Source organism: Amblyomma americanum, chromosome 5 (assembly GCF_052857255.1).
Source record: "Amblyomma americanum isolate KBUSLIRL-KWMA chromosome 5, ASM5285725v1, whole genome shotgun sequence".
NCBI classification, from domain to species: Eukaryota; Metazoa; Arthropoda; class Arachnida; order Ixodida; family Ixodidae; genus Amblyomma; species Amblyomma americanum.
Genome location: NC_135501.1, coordinates 37,909,974 through 37,920,201, shown reverse-complemented (window position 1 = coordinate 37,920,201; position 10,228 = coordinate 37,909,974). Strand labels below are relative to the sequence as shown.

Genomic DNA, 10,228 nt, shown 5'->3' with positions numbered 1-10,228 from the left:
GTCTGCCTTTGACTGCCTGAACCACAAAATTTTATTCAGTAAACTGCAATCTTATCGAATCCGCGGAAAGTGCATAGATTTACTCAAAACATACCTTGAAAACAGAGCTCAGTTTGTGCACTTAAACAACCATAATTCAGTGATTCTACCTATTAGATATGGAGTCCCGCAAGGCAGCGTTCTTGGTCCGCTATTGTTCAACGCCAATATAAATGACATTGTAGACATAGATCATTCAACAGATTTTATCATCTATGCTGACGACAGCACTCTACTTATTTCGGGAACAAACATAGATAATTTAATACTGAAATGTAACGAAGTACTTCAAAAACTGTCTGTTTGGTCCAAAGCAAACCTACTCAAGATAAATGCTGTCAAAACAAAAGCAATGATTTTTCGCGACAGGAATAAAGAAGTTAAAACGACCCTTACAATTATCTTCGAAACTCTAGAAATAGAAGTTGTTGACCACCACAAGATTCTTGGAGTATACTTCTCTTCTAGCTTAGGCTGGGATACTCATATCAATTATCTATGTAAAAAACTGTCTTCAGTTACAGGAGCTCTAGCACACTGCCGCAGTATACTTCCTTTGAAAGCGAAACTTCAGATATATCAAGCATTATTTAACTCTCATCTAAATTATTGTACTTTAGTATGGGGCACAACAACTAAAGGAAATTTAAACAGGCTTCTAGTAATACAAAAGCGAATAATTCGTCATATGGCCAATATGGAACCAATGGCCACTACAACAAGTACCTTCAGGTCATTTGAAATATTTCGTATTGAGGATATTTATGAATTCCGACTATTGAAAACATTTTACTTTTCCTCCCTTACTACACTAAACCAACTAAAGTCATTAGCAGCACTGCAGCGCTGCGACGGTAACGTACCCACAAGAAATAAAGATTTGTGGGAAATCCCAAGGTTCCGAACTTTTTATAAGTATCAAGCGTTATCACATAACCTCCCACTTATACTAAACAAAATACTCACACTTTAGGCTTGAATAGAAGAGGTTTGAGGTCTTGTTTCTTGTAATTCCTCTCCCCTGGTAATACTTTGTTTTGGTATACTGTGTTCTGTTACACCCTATGTTTTTTTGTTTTCTTTCTGTTCTCTTCTTGTGCTCTTTTTTTCATGCAAATCAATTGTACAATTTTTTTTTGCCACGTTTCTTGAAATGTGTTTTTTGTGTACTTTGTTTGATGTCTGACTTGTGTTATGTACCTGGTATAATTTCAGTGCTCTGAATTTTGTACAAAACTTGTAATTACTTCAAGGTGAAAAACGTAGCGCAAAGAAACGAGGACACAGAAAGACAGACAACACACGGCGCTTACTTCCAACAATGGTTTATTTCAGAAAGAAAAAGTGGTTTTATAACGAAATCACGACCAACACGCCGTCAAACCACGTGCTAGCAAAGCGTATCAGCCAGATATGCGAGCTCTTTCGCCATCAATGATACAGAGGGGGTACTCACACAATCATCTTTCAAAAGTGATATCCATTCCGCTTCTATGATTTCTCGTGTCAACCGGTTATTGTGCACTTTTAAAACCATGCATTGTTCAAGAAGCGGTATGCAGTCACATGACCGGCAGTGGACTGACAACCCTTTTCCACGCATATCATCTACGTCACGCCCATGCTCTCGAAGCCTATCATTCAGGCATCTGCCGGTTTGCCCTACATACTGCTTGCCACAGGAAAGAGGAATTTGATAAATGACATTTTCAATACAATGGACAAACTTTTTCCTATGTTTTTTCGTACAACCAACACCGTTTTTAGATTTTTTGAAATGTTTCGTACACAGATGACTCAACTTCTTAGGCGCCGAAAAAACCACTCTGGCTCCCGAACGTTGCGCTATTTTTTTGAGATTATGAGAAAACTTATGAAAATAAGGAATGACGGCCACTTTTTCTTTCTTACTCATGGCTTCCTGGTTATCCTGGCCTTTTTTATTGCAGACTTTCTTCAAAACACCTTCCGCCACAGACACTAGAAATGGATGGATAAAAACACAGAATTTTTTTAAAAAAAACCTTTCACAAAAATAATGAACACCTAGCGGGTGCTACTTCTTTCAAATGCTCTAATCTGCAGCAAAACTTTTCACACTTTGAAGTCACTTGTCCCAAAGTTGCATTCCCGTCTTCAGCACTTGTTAAATTGCATAATACAGTGATGTGTGGTTAATATAGACACTTTTGTTCTCAGAAAAATGATTTATAATGTGAGTGGTCAAAAATAACGAATGAAGGTCAAAACTCTGCTACTGAGCCGGAGTACCGGTGTTCGAACCTGACAGGGGCGGCTGCGTTTTGATGGAGGCGAAGCGCAAAAGGCGCCCATGGGCTGTGCAATGTCAGTGCACGTTAAAGACGATCCCCAGGTGGTCCAAGTTATTCTGGAGCCCGCCACCACGGCACCTCTTTCTGTCTCTCTTCTCTCAGTCCCTTCTTTAACGCTTCCCTTATTGCGTGGTTCAGGTGTCCACCAAGACGTGAGACAGATACTGCGCCATTTTCTTCCCCCAACAACCAATTTTCAACTGCAAATTATAGCCAAAGAGCATGGTCCCGGAAGAGTACCAAAGCAATAGCTACAAAACTGAGACAAAATGCATCTATTTTTGCTTTTGGTTCCCAAATAAGCTGTCCATAGTCCAGGCAGAGTTTCTATATTACAAAGTCAGAATGGAATGGGAAGAGATCAGTCCTTGAAAATTGTTCTTATTGCAGGGTGTCCATGTTAACAAGGCATGACTGCAACTTCACAAGCATTGCTGAACAAACTTCTACAACCCTTGTGCATACTGGAAACCAGTGTAACCTTCGGATGGAAACCTCTCTCTTATTTGGTGTACAGCACAAGCAGGGAGGACCTTCCTGTGATGTCTGCCCAGGCATCCCAATGCCAGTGTGCAAGCTGGCTGTAGCTGATGAAGCGGTACCTCCTGTTGACAAGAGAAAAACAAGAGTTACCATTTTTTCAGCACAGCAAAATGAATGTTCAGTTTCAGGCTTTTAAAATGCTGAAAGATAATCATGTTACCAGTGTCTGTACAGTTAGTTCCAACGTCATTGTTTGCAAGTTAGATCATGTGATTGTCACTGTGTGTTCTTCCTGGCAGCATTATGAACTCTGAATTCTATTGCAACACCCTGAAGTTACTGAGAGAGAATGGTAGACAACAAAAATGCTACAGTGGCACAACCACATTTTCGTGGCAGCACTGAAACTTTTTGTTCATGGTGGCACAGTGGTCCACATGCAGCACAGGCAAATGTTGCTGAAGTATTATATTCATACGAAGTTGCAATTACAGGAAAGCGTTTATTTACAAATCCAAAGTGGGGATTGGGATCGTCACTGAACGGTTAGCGGCGAGCACCATAGCTCATTTTTGCGCCCATCGAGTCCATCATCATCTTCCCACTGCACTATAGCACGGCTTAGCATTTGGCCCCAGGTCAGTTGAAGGTTGTCCTCAAGCAATTTAGTCAGCATTGTGATAGCAGCGTTTTAGGAAGGCTATGTGAATTCATTCGGCCATTCGGCCAGTCCATTCGGCCTGGGACACACAACAAGGCTTCTGTGTGATGGGCAGAGCGGTACCAGTGTTAATTTAGTGTTGCATGCCATAAATTGGCAGCGGAGAGGAAGTGGCTGGCTGAGCAAAATCAAACACTGATGCATACTGGCTAAGAACAGTCTCTAATGCAAGCAGTTTGAACGACAAAAGCGACTTGTTAATCATGCGATCGATATTGACGGCGAAGTCTGTGGCTCGACTGGAATGCTCGCACTTAGACATGGATCTGATAGTAAGAGTGTCATAAGCATCAAATCAAGTGAGTTTAAGCCCCGACGTGATCAAAACAGGTTCTGATGAGGCATTCACTGTCCACACTTGTGCGCAACCGTCATCTACGGTAAGAACGGCCCGTGGTACGAGAACATTCTGTTTCGCAGCGTTGTTCACATCTGGCTCAAAAAGCAAGTGGCGAGTGCCCGTGTAAATGTTGGAAGAGTGAACAGGAACGAACATTACTGCCGTGGCCGGTAAGAGCACATATTGGGCGACACTACAGGTTGCTGCACCCAGTTGCTGAGCAGGTCTTCAGAAGAATCTGTCTTTATTCAGTGAAGTGTTTCACAGATTTCGCATGGCAAGTTGCGAATTTCAAATTAAGGATTCAGCAACAGTCATCGAAACCAAGGCAAGCATAGCGGAATGTTTTTTTTTGTGTTGTTCATCAGTGCAAAATTATTAGTGTAATTAAGTCATGAATCAGGAAGCAGAAGAAAAAAAACAAAAACATGCAGCAGGTAACTCTGAACCGCCAACCTCCAAATTTTGCGCCCCATGCTCTACCAACTTAGCTATGGTAGCGGCTGCCCAGTCTTCTGCTATAGGTGATTTTCATGTTGCATGTAACCTAACCTTGTGAGTGTTCATCAGTGCCGCCCTCATACATGGCGGTTACTAAAAGTGTCGCGTAGGAATGTGATTGAGTGACGAGGGCAGAAGCTGTGAGAGAACTCTCTTATGCTACCTGTGGCATCAAGATTGATAGGGCCTCTTGTGAAGCTGCTGAGCAAATAAGTGAGGGAAATGAGGGACTTATGAATTACAAATAGAGGAAACCAACAGTCATCGAAACCAAGGCAAGCACTTTTTGTGCGGTGTTCATCAATAAAAAACTATTTGTGTAATTAAATAATTCTGTTTGATTTTGTGATACCACCTCTTCTTTCACGCTGATCGGCCCTATGACTTTACAACTTTAGAGCTGGTGGGTGGAGCTGAGGAACAGCTGGGAGTTTTTGATCAAAGAGGAATGCCTCGCACCCCCAGCACATGCAAGATGCCAGTGTCGACACATGTAAGACAGGTTTACTGTGTGACTGCTGAAGATGCGGATTTTATACACCATGCTGTGCCACAAGCATCCACGCATTAGTAGAAGTGATGATGGCTGCAATGAAGTCTATCACCAAATGCTTTTTAATCGAAACAATTTGTATGGCACACTATAGAATGTCGGCACCTAATGCGCACTGCCAAAAAAAGATAGCAATTAGGACAGTGCTGGGATGGTGATTGTCCTGGTAGTGAGTGGGGCTAGGTTACTTTGCTATATGGAATTCCATTTTGTACAGTCTCCTGCGAAATAAAGGATTTTTTGTTTTGTACTGATTTTACAGCAGTTCTCACAGCCCTTTCCGTTGCAATCGGCTTCTCTTGTGCTGCACTTGTTAAAGATATACACCCAGCCAGTAAAACAGAAATATGTCTGGTCAGCATCTATATACCGACCAACATTGTGCATGATCTTCAACCGCATTATCCGAGTTCACATATGCCAGAAGACACGTCTCATCTGCCTTGCTCGCTTACTCGAGAATTTTTTACCACCTGAGTAGCAAAACATCGTGTTCGTCTACACATATGAAAAAAGAAAAAAGACCACCAATGTCGCGTTCGCACTGACGTGTCGCGATGTGCACGCACACCGTGACACCTTGTACAAACAAAACATCGGCGCTTTTACGCATTTTCCTAGGGAACGATGCGATCCCAGAAGTTATCGCTAAGTTGAAGTCTTTGATGAGCACTGTCTTCCAGTTTGATCACAGCGCTTCGCATGTGAGAAAAGAGCAAGAAAAGGTGGTCGCTTGTTCATGCTACGTCTCCGTTTGAGCATTGTTCTTACCTTGTGTGCTCGACGTGTAGCCCATGGTCCAGAAGCATTTGCAGTGCCACCGTAAGCACCACTTCGTCGAGGCGCAGGGTATAAAAGTGGGGGTGCTCCGTGATGCACCCGGACGGCTGCTTCACAGTCGCTGCCGGGATCTCGCGGCAGCAGGTGCTCTCGAGTGCAGTGGGCATCGACACGCACCGCCCGCAGAAACACCTATTCGAATGCTTCGGTTAGCGATTGCACTCTCTCGAAAACTGCTCAACGTAAGCAACAACACTCGGACATACCAGTGTGTATTCCCCAACGACCGGGTTCGGGAGGCTCACGGTCGAGGCTTCCGCAAGTAGCGGTTGTGCCGCGGGCTACGACCGCTAGTTGCCGGCCGCACGCACCGTCTTCGCAGCCATTCCACAGCTGTCGTCCTCTGACGACGGCCGATCTTGCACCCGCAAAGCTGTGTCGCCGTACGGCTCAAACCCCCACAGCCTACTTCTTTCCAACCAGCGACGCTGCAGCTCGGGAAGATCGGCCATTTTTAAATTACCTGGCTTGTGTGCGTGACGCGACGTGACCTCATTTTGACGCCACATTTGAGTACATATAGTGCTCTGACCTCGATCAACTATATGCCAACACGCCTCGCTTAGCCGCCATGTTGTATCGGCGACAGAAGTCTCTGATTGGCTACTTAAGATGACGTTTGCTCTAGAGTTGAGGAGGACGCGTGCCAACAAATCGAAATTTACTTTTTTTCGCTATTCGATCAAACCGGAAGATGAAACGAATTACTGTACGCTATAGAATGAAGGGTCAGAATCCCAAATACACACGTCATTCAAAATTTTCGGAAAACACTTAACGACCCCTTTAATAGAAACGAACTGAGAGCGGTTAGCTAGAAATTCTTTATATCATTCCAGGATATCAGGGTGCAAATTTTAAAGGGCGAGTTTTAGTATTAGGCGATGGTGAGGTACCGTGTCAAATGCCTTCGCGAAACCTTAAAATAACGCTTCGGTCTGCAGACTACGGTCAAGCATGCACGTCGTGAGCGAAGATAGTGAAGATTGCCAGTTGGGTTTCAAAGGAGAGCTCCCTATGAATCCCGCGTCGAACCGGATGAAGAAAGTTGTTTGAATCTAGAAAGTTTATGATTTAGAAATAGATGACATATTCCACGATTTTGCAACGCACGCTGCTTAAGGAGATGGACGATTATTTAGGGGAGTGTACTTTTTACCTGATATGCGGGCCGGGATGACCCTCCCCACCTTCCAGTCGTCCGGTAAGTTTCTGGTCGATAGCGATAACAAAACCATTATTGAGAGATAAATGGCGGAAATGTGTTTTGTGTTTTTCAGTACTTTTCATTTGATTTCTTCCAGTCTAGCAGCTGAAGTAATTTTAATTTTTTCAATACTGTTTATGGTACCCTGCGCTGTGATTTGGATTGGTGACATTACTGGCAGTGTTACAGTAGGCGGAGTGGGCAATGGTCAGGCAGTTTCTTCTTTGAAAACAGATACAAATGCGCGGTTAAATATCTCGGCACATTTACTGGCATCCTTGCCTGCGGCATTCGTTAAAACTATGGTTTATGGTGCTCCGCCTAATGAATAACCTCCTGGGGTTATTCGTTATAATTTTTGGTACATCAGATTGAAAAAATTCTCTCTACGACACAGATTGACACCGCGCAACGGAACGAGGACGAGAAGAAACACGAAATACATGACGGGCGCTGTCCTGTATTTCGTGTTTCTTCTCGTCCTCGTTCTATTGCGCTGTGTCAGTCTGGGTCGTACAAAGTATGCACCAACTTTCTCACACCAGAATCATCTTTGAAAAAATTCTTTTTTGCCGCAGCGAATTCTATTGTAGTATGTGTCGTCGGCCTGATATAACCGATCCCAAGCATCTGCGCTTGGGTTCCGTTTCGCCACACTATAGAGTCGTTTTTTTTCTACTTTCAAATCTCTAAAGATTGTGTTACAACCACGGTTCTTCGCGGCTTGCTCGAAAACTGATAGAGGGGATATATTTGTTTCTCAATTCTTCGATCTTTCTTTTTAAAATTGACCAGTTATCAGTGACAGATGGGTGGTTAAATGCGAATTAAAAACAGTTTTTTTGCAAATCCGCGAACTGCAAATGCGAACCGCAAATTTGGGATTTGCAGTTCGGCCAGAACAGCATCACTATTAGGTTGCCCCGGATTTGATTCAACGTCGGCGGATAGTAACAGTAAAGCGCGAATCACATTGACACATTCAACAGCAACGCAGAAACAGCACTGTGGGCCCGACAGCTGCACTAGACCATAATTGTTAGTTTTTCTAGCTAAAAGAGAACATGCACCACCGACCTGCATGACGAGGGTGAGCATGTTAGCGGTCCGGGTAATGGCACAGCCGCAGAGCCCTCAGTGTGCCGAAGGTGGGTGTCGGTGTTTTATAGCTGACGTAAACGGTGCTGTCGGCGACGATGGGGCCGCCGACGCAGCTTTCTTGGTCCAGTATTCGAGAGGTGGTGTTGCCAGGGGCTCCCAAGTGTATATAGCGACAGGGTGACGAGCGCAAAGTTCGCCTCTTTGGAATGGCTTTCGGATGTCTGCAACAATGCCAGGTGGTCTGGTCGTCTAGAGCGGCAGGAAAACGAATGTGATGATCTGAACAGAGACCTGCATGACCTCAAGCAAGCGGGCCCATGACTGAACCAGATAGGATTGGAAAGTTCATGGCGCAGAACAGCGTTCTGAATCAGGCATGCGTCTGTGGTCGCGTACAGTGCTTTCTGTTCGTGTCCTGCTCTCCAGCCTCAAGCAAAGCAATTTCAGTCCCGGCTGCGGCAGCAGTGCTTCAGCCTTCGAATCATTTATTTTTTCAGTGCGCGGTTCAACTGTCCACCAACAAAATGTGCCAGTTATGCGCTTTTCCTTTACTGCAATGGAGATGAAAGTCTTGGAGGCGTCCTTTGTGCCACGACGTCACCAAGATTCAGTGCCTCTGATGTCACTAGCGAGTTTCGCACCGTAGGCAAAACAGGTTCCGCCCGCCCGCGTCGACCGCAGATGCCGCAGCTACCGGCAGTAGGGCGCGGCTGCATCGTGCCCGCTCATTGCAAAAACAGCATGTACTCACCAACTTGCGTTGCTGTGGTATTCCTCCAGTAGCGATAAAAGAAAGATTAAATAGAGAGTTTTAGTTTCACGTACGTACAGAGTTCCCGTACGCAAACGTGAGAAGTCTACGCAGCATACACGCATGTCGTTTCAAACCCTTTTAGTTGCACGTACGCGACAGACGCCGCGCGTTCTTCTACTGACAGACGAAGACACAGCTGTAACCACTCTAAGACAAGACGAGTCAAAGTCAAGCCAGTCGAACTGCGTCGGTGCGCTGCTTCGTCATGCTTAACAGCTGGGAAATCGCCCTTCTTTCTGAAAAACAAAAGCTATTTGTCGCTTGAAACTTTGTGCGAGGGTAAGAATGGGCAAATCGATGGCGAATGCAGCAGTTTAGAACACGATATCGCGTCGAGGGATTAGCGACGAAGCTGTTATCGCTGTGAAGCGGCGGGTAGGGCGCTGCCATGTTTGTCAACGCTACGTACGCAAGCAACGCAAAGGCCGTAACGTAAGAATTTGAATCTCACGTACGGGCGTGAGACTCGCGCATACCCTTTGCGTTCTGCGCATGCGCACTGGTCACCCGTAAGAGCTCTACGTACGTGAAACTAAAACTCTCTAATAAGCCTCGATACGTTTCTCGCACATTTCTGCCGCAATAGCCCGCGGTGTAAAACTTATTGTGGGCCTTGATTTACGCTACCAGTCAGTGCATGCGGCAAAGGTTTCGCAGCAGGGAAAATGTTACGCTCGCTCGCCTATACATCAGCATAGTACGGTTGAAACAGCATAAGTAAAAACCAGCAAATCTTTAGCTTCTATGTAATTATCACGCGGAGCCGTTTTGGTGCTCACGGTGCGCCGGGTGGGTCAATCGCGTAAAACCGAATGCATCCTTGCTCGTAGAGCAGCATATTTTAAGGATTGTGGAAGTTATACGAAAATATAAGCGAGTTTTCATTGCATTGAATATTAAAGTGAGACTATTCTTAAGATGAACACATGATTGTATTTGGTTCATGTAGAGAGGTCTGATAAATTGTGCCGCTCCTGGACATTCACTTTGGTATATTCACAAAAGCTCATGTTAACTTGTGCGAAATGCCTCGTAAGTATGTTCAGCTCTCTTCATTGAACGAGGTGTCATAAGCTGGTTAATGAGGTTCTGCGTCATCGCAAAGCGTGCTTGCAAGAAAACAGCTGTAGTGGGCATTTCCCGAGTTGTAGCGTTCTTTAGTCTTCGTTCATGACATCGCATCACAATGGCGGGCAAATGATATCATAAAGCACGCGGTAACGATTGTGAGCAAGCCTAGCCTCGTCCAGCACACGCAGTGTGCAAGTGAGTGGTATTTTGTGACCTCAGCCGCAG

The 10,228-nt window shown here is 44.8% G+C and overlaps 1 long non-coding RNA gene across 1 annotated transcript; it reads right to left on the bottom strand.

Moving 5' to 3' along the window:
- Positions 1-2,764: 2,764 nt before the first annotated feature.
- On the bottom strand, positions 2,765-6,028 carry LOC144134637 (uncharacterized). Its single transcript, XR_013315187.1, has 3 exons — positions 6,017-6,028; positions 5,742-5,942; positions 2,765-2,977 (listed from the first exon to the last, which is right to left on the bottom strand). It is a non-coding gene; the product is annotated as an uncharacterized LOC144134637 (long non-coding RNA).
- Positions 6,029-10,228: the final 4,200 nt, after the last annotated feature.